This window comes from Lithobates pipiens, unplaced genomic scaffold, assembly GCF_037356315.1.
Source record: "Lithobates pipiens isolate NorthernLeopardFrog02 unplaced genomic scaffold, aLitPip1_a1.2 Scaffold_166, whole genome shotgun sequence".
Lineage (NCBI taxonomy): Eukaryota > Metazoa > Chordata > Amphibia > Anura > Ranidae > Lithobates > Lithobates pipiens.
The window spans coordinates 244,338-251,172 of NW_027507752.1; the positions used below are offsets into that span (position 1 = coordinate 244,338).

The 6,835-nt window shown below is 45.9% G+C and overlaps 1 pseudogene; it reads right to left on the reverse strand.

Annotated features, from left to right (window-relative positions):
- Positions 1-205: 205 nt before the first annotated feature.
- LOC143986519 (large ribosomal subunit protein uL1 pseudogene) lies at positions 206-865 on the reverse strand (annotated as a pseudogene).
- Between the last annotated feature and the right edge of the window lie 5,970 nt (positions 866-6,835).

Here is a 6,835-nt window from a genome sequence, read left to right on the forward strand (position 1 = left end):
GCAGTGCCCGAGTGGCTCAATGGTCAGTCCGCCCCTGACTGTGTTGAACCCCAGACCCCCTGCCTTGTCCCTTGGCCCCTTACCAGAGAGTATTCATCAGAGAACATGAATGTGAGTGTGGGGCCCTGTTCTGTTGCATGCGTGTGACAACGTTGTACGCGTTGTTTTTTTTTTTAAAGTTGAAGAACTTTATTGGTATCACAAATTAGTACAGACGTTGTGGTTTGCCCATTGTGCTCTTGATGTACAAGGCCCTCACATTCTGTCAGTTCTTTTTCAGTAGTGATACCAATGGAAAGATGGATGTTGTAGACAAGCTCCTCCTCTGTCATCTTGACATGACCAACTGCCACAGCCAAACACAGGACCTTTTTCATCTGAAACTTAATGGTGGACTTGACTTCATCAGTTTTGGCCACCATGTTCTCATTGTGAGTCAACAAAGAAGGACATTTTCCTGCTTTATTCAAACCAGGTCCCAAAATACGAGGAATCTGCTTGATAAGTGATTCGGAGGCCAAAAAGGCATCATACTTCTTAGCCAACTTCTTCACAAGCTTCTTGTTCTTGTTAAGTTTCTTAAGAGCTTCAATGTCCATGTGGGGTAAATCCACAACCTTAGCTTCATCACAGTGCTGCTGATCTCCCAAATGGCATACTGAGAATTTGGGTCTTGGTGTAGACTTTAGCCTGACAGTGCCAGAGAAACGCTTGTTCTTTTGGGGGGTCATAGTTTTTTAGGCTGATCTGAAGTTCCACGCATTGCAGAAACTTTCTCCTCTTCCTTCTTAACCCCAGTAGAACCTCCCTCACAGCTTCATGGAGGGTATCGCGAGAAACGTTGCTGCTCATCGTGCACTATCAGCCTCAGCCGTACACGTTGTTTTTAATTGTTGGTGTTTGGAGGTATTGGTCATTTGGCCTATTACGTTTTGATAATTGGTACATTTTTTCAATAAAGTATCTTTTCTAGACAATAAATACCTTTGTTGGTTCTCTTTATGCAACTTCTTTTTTTGAGGTGACCTGTTCGGTTCCCCTCGATGTTGGTTTGTAGGGTGTACTGGAACTGCCTAATCATTATTAGATTAGTGCATCGTTTCACCAATAGATAAAGCCACTTGTGATAGACGCCCCCCTAGTCAGGAAGGTGGAATGGTGAAGGTCTATTGATCTGTAGCTGGTCAGAGATCTGAATGTACAAAATGTAAATCAATAGACTGTGCACAAGAGGAGGCAGTCAGAGGGGACCTCATAGGCACCGCATCCCATTGCAGGAGGACAAGATAAGAGACAGATGCTCAATAGCAAAGCAGGATTTTTTATAATGCCAATAACTCTCAATTTCAAAGCAAGATAAAATGTAAACGTTTTATTACGTCAATTTATATAAAAAACATTTAAAAAAAGGAAAATATCCAAGAAGATCAACTGAAAAGACCATTTCAGATATGTTAAGAACACAATGGATCATTTCATCTTGGATATTTACAAACATGATCTATAATAGAAGGAGTTTATAGAATGGTAATCCCAATGATCCCGCCATGTTTCGGCAAGTATTAGGCTTCTTCAGGGGATATTTATTAAACTAACCACACCAATATTATAAATATCCTGTCTATCAATCCAAGAGATATGTAACTTCAATACCCAGAAATCCACACAAGAGTTCAACAGGGGGAGAAAAAACCTAGCAGGAGGAGAAGGTTGGACCAAAAATAACTCTAGGGGTCCATGTACCAACATATAAAAGGTAAATTCCCCTGTTCATCTAGGGTGCAATTCCAAGTAGGCACTCCCTTCAGGGATGCTTGTTGTTAAAACATGAATGTGTCAGACATGTGCATGTCGCAGCTCCCCGCCATGTCCCTATAGACTGTGCACACCACAGCTCCCCGCCTTCTCCCTATAGACTGTACACACCACAGCTCCCCGCCATGTCCCTATAGACTGTGCACACCGCAGCTCCCCGCCTTCTCCCTACAGACTGTGCACACCACAGCTCCCCGCCATGTCCCTATAGACTGTGCACACCACAGCTCCCCGCCTTCTCCCTATAGACTGTACACACCACAGCTCCCCGCCATGTCCCTATAGACTGTGCACACAGCAGCTCCCTGCCTTCTCCCTACAGATTGTGCACACCGCAGCTCCCCATCATGTCCCTATAGACTATACACACCACAGCTCCCCGCCTTCTCCCTATAGACTGTGCACACCGCAGCTCCCCATCATGTCCCTATAGACTATACACACCACAGCTCCCCGCCTTCTCCCTATAGACAGTACACACCACAGCTCCCCGCTAAGTCCCTATAGACTGTACACACCACAGCACCCAACATCTCCCTATAGACTGTACACACCACAGCTCCCCACCTTCTCCCTATAGACTGTACACACCACAGCTCCCTGCCTTCTCCCTATAGACTGTACACACCACAGCTCCCCATCATGTCCCTATAGACTGTGCACACCACAGCTCCCGCCTTCTCCCTATAGACTGTACACACCACAGCTCCCCATCATGTCCCTATAGACTGTACACACCACAGCTCCCCGCCTTCTCCCTATAGACTGTACACACCACAGCTCCCCATCATGTCCCTATAGACTGTGCACACCACAGCTCCCGCCTTCTCCCTATAGACTGTACACACCACAGCTCCCCGCCTTCTCCCTATAGACTGTACACACCACAGCTCCCCATCATGTCCCTATAGACTGTACACACCACAGCTCCCGCCTTCTCCCTATAGACTGTACACACCACAGCTCCCGCCTTCTCCCTATAGACTGTACACACCACAGCTCCCGCCTTCTCCCTATAGACTGTACACACCACAGCTCCCCATCATGTCCCTATAGACTGTACACACCACAGCTCCCGCCTTCTCCCTATAGACTGTACACACCACAGCTCCCGCCTTCTCCCTATAGACTGTACACACCACAGCTCCCCGCCTTCTCCCTATAGACTGTACACACCACAGCTCCCCATCATGTCCCTATAGACTGTACACACCACAGCTCCCGCCTTCTCCCTACAGACTGTGCACACTGCAGATTCTCGCCATGTAGGGTGACCACTTTTCCAAACTGCCATTCAGGGACATCCCCACCCAAAAAAAGTGCATCCCAAATAATAAGTACCGCACACACAGCTTGGAAGCAACAGCACCCCTCAGATAATAAGTGTTCCCCGCAAACAGCTTCCCTCAGATAATAAGTGTTCCCCGCAAACAGCACCCCTCGGATAATAAGTGTTCCCCGCAAACAGTACCCCTCGGATAATAAGTGTTCCCTGCAAACAGCACCCCTCAGATAATAAGTGTTCCCCGCAAACAGCACCCCTCGGATAATAAGTGTTCCCTGCAAACAGCACCCCTCAGATAATAAGTGTTCCCCGCAAACAGTACCCCTCGGATAATAAGTGTTCCCTGCAAACAGCACCCCTCAGATAATAAGTGTTCCCTGCAAACAGCACCCCTCAGATAATAAGTGTTCCCCGCAAACAGCACCCCTCGGATAATAAGTGTTCCCCGCAAACAGCACCCCTCGGATAATAAGTGTTCCCTGCAAACAGCACACTTCAGATGACAAGCACTCTACACAAAGCAACCCCCAGATGATAAGCGAACCCCAAAATAGCTGAAAAGCTCCTCACACTCCAGATAATAAATGACCTACACAAACACAAGACAAGCACCCCACACACAAATAAGAACCCCCAGAAAGTGCTCCAAATCCAGTAGACATTTACCCCACTCACAGCACCCCCAGATGATAGGTGTTACCCACACATACACACAGCACTTCCTAGCTGACAAGTGCCCCCCCTCCATCCCAAATGATCCTGTATGAACCACACACACAAAACCTAGATATGTTTCCAAAACCCAGCTGACAAGCACCCCACTCACAGCACCCTCAAGGTGATAAGTGTGGGGACAGAGGCCCATTATGTGAGGAAGAAGAAGATTCTCAGCAAGAAGAGACAATAGGGATGTTTACGGACACCTAAGTTGTTGGTTTGGCACCCCCCCCCCAAAAGATTGGAGACTGATAACGAAGGGGGTTGAAGGCAGACCCTCTGACTTATTCTTAATAGTTTCCTGACTGTATCTACAGAACAGAAGAATGTAAGTCTACCTGCAGAATGTGGAGATGGGCGTATGACACTGACGCCCCGCCCCTGATGATGATGGTCCCTCCTGGTGGGAGGAGAAGTGGGGCAGCAGTGCTGCAGCACACAGAAGATGATCACCACACCAACCAGTCCCTGTTACAAGTCACTCCCTCCCTCTGCATGCCGCTGTACGCTGTTCATTCCCGGGACACTGTATTGTCCCGGAATGAAGGTGCCTGGGACTGGGGGCAAACGTGCCAAATGTGGGACTGTCAATCAGGGACACGTGGGCACCCTATCGCCATGTCCCTATAGACAGTGCACCGTGCAGTTGCTCCCAAAAAATTGTAAATGAGGTGAAGCTTGACTTTGCAAAGATTATCTAATCACATGCAAAGGAAATAAAAAACAACAAAATGTCGCTTTCACATGATTGGATGATGAACATCAACAGGGCTCTTCCTCATGTATTAAGCTCTGGAGCAACTGTACTTGAAGAGTGCAAAGTCTTTCTGCCTTTAGTAAATCCACCCCGTTGCCTAAAATTGTTGGCACTTTATAAATACCTATAATAAGAAAAATAAAAAACAAAACTATTTGAGAAGAAATACTGCCTTGCACCAGCAGCACCAGGACTCATTCTAGAAACCTAATCTCTCCATCACCATGTCCTTAACAAGTCTGGAAATGCTGGCTAGATCACAGCCACAACTATTTCGGAAACTGATTCCTCCATCAACCCGAGACAAGTATAGCTTGTTCATCACTTTGCAGACTCTTCTTCTGCCAAAGGAAATGTAGAAATGCCTTTGTAATCCAGGCGATGGCTACAGGAGCAAATCTCTCTTGGTTTGATTAGCCAAACAATTTGGTCTGGACTGAAACATTCGTGGAATTCAGCGTTCTCCTCACCCAAATATTGTCACCACACCTAAACCCGTGATTTGTATGGACTAGGCCACAATAATTCCACTTGGGAACGTCAACTGTGTCGTCATTTCTGCTTGTTACATTCCATGTGTCACCAAATCCAGAAACAAAAGGTACGTTTATGGTCAAGGCCTAATTTCTGTCATCACAATGGGATTATAGGAGCCCCAACCTTCCATAGAAATGGTATAAGAATATGAAGCAGACTGATCACAAACAAGATCATTGCTCACTGATCAAAGCTTAAACAGATATCGGCATATAAAAAATCACCCTACTTACTACATGCTACCTCAGGCCCCTTACCCATTGGTGCCACTTATTGTAATATAGGAATTGTGATAGACTCACCTGGAACAGAAGCTTTTGGAGGGGACTGAATGCTAGCCTCCTGACTATGGGCCCTGGCATTTGAGGGAGCTACAAGCATTTTAGGAAAATGTCCTGTTACAGTGCCTTGCGAAAGTATTCGGCCCCCTTGAACTTTTCAACCTTTTGCCACATTTCAGGCTTCAAACATAAAGATATAAAATGTTTAATTTTTGTGAAGAATCACCAACAAGTGGGACACAATTGTGAAGTGGAACAAAATCTATTGGATTTTTGAAACTTTTTTAACTAATAAAAACTGAAAAGTGGTGCGTGCAAAATTATTCGGCCCCTTTACTTTCAGTGCAGCAAACTCACTCCAGAAGTTCAGCGAGGATCTCTGAATGATCCAATGTTGTCCTAAATGACTGATGGTGATAAATAGAATCCACCTGTGTGTAATCAAGTCTCTGTATAAATGCACCTGCTCTGTGATAGTCTCAGGGTTCTGTTGAAAGCGCAGAGAGCATCATGAAGACCAAGGAACACACCAGGCAGGTCCGTAATACTGTTGTGGAGAAGATTAAAGCTGAATTTGGATACAAAAAGATTTCCCAAGCTTTAAACATCCCAATGTGCACTGTGCAAGCGATCATTTTGAAATGGAAGGAGTATCAGACCACTGCAAATCTACCAAGACCTGGCCGTCCCTCTAAACTTTCAGCTCAGACAAGGAGAAGACTGATCAGAGATGCAGCCAAGAGGCCCATGATCACTCTGGATGAACTGCAGAGAACTACAGCTGAGGTGGGAGAGTCTGTCCATAGGACAACAATCAGTCGTACACTGCACAAATCTGGCCTTTATGGAAGAGTGGCAAGAAGAAAGCCATTTCTCAAAGATATCCATAAAAAGTCTCGTCTAAAGTTTGCCACAAGCCACCTGGGAGACACACCAAACATGTGGAAGAAGGTGCTCTGGTCACATGAAACCAAAATCCAACTTTTTGTCCACAATGCAAAACGATATGTTTGGCGTAAAAGCAACACAGCTCATCACCCTCAACACACCATCTCCACTGTGAGACATGGTGGTGGTAGCATCATGGTTTGGGCCTGCTTTTCTTCAGCAGGGACAGGGAAGATGGTTAAAATTGAGGGGAAGATGGATGCAGCCAAATACAGGACCATTCTGGATGAAAACCTGTTGGAGTCTGCAAAAGACCTGAAACTGGGATGGAGATTTATCTTCCAACAAGACAATGATCCCAAACATACAGCAAAATCTACAAAGGAATGGTTCACAAATAAACGTATCCAGGTGTTAGAATGGCCAAGTCAAAGTCCAGACCTGAATCCAATCGAGAATCTGTGGAAAGAGCTGAAAACTGCTGTTCACAAAGGCTCTCCATCCAACCTCACTGAGCTCCAGCTGTTTTGCAAGGAAGAATGGGCAAGAATTTCA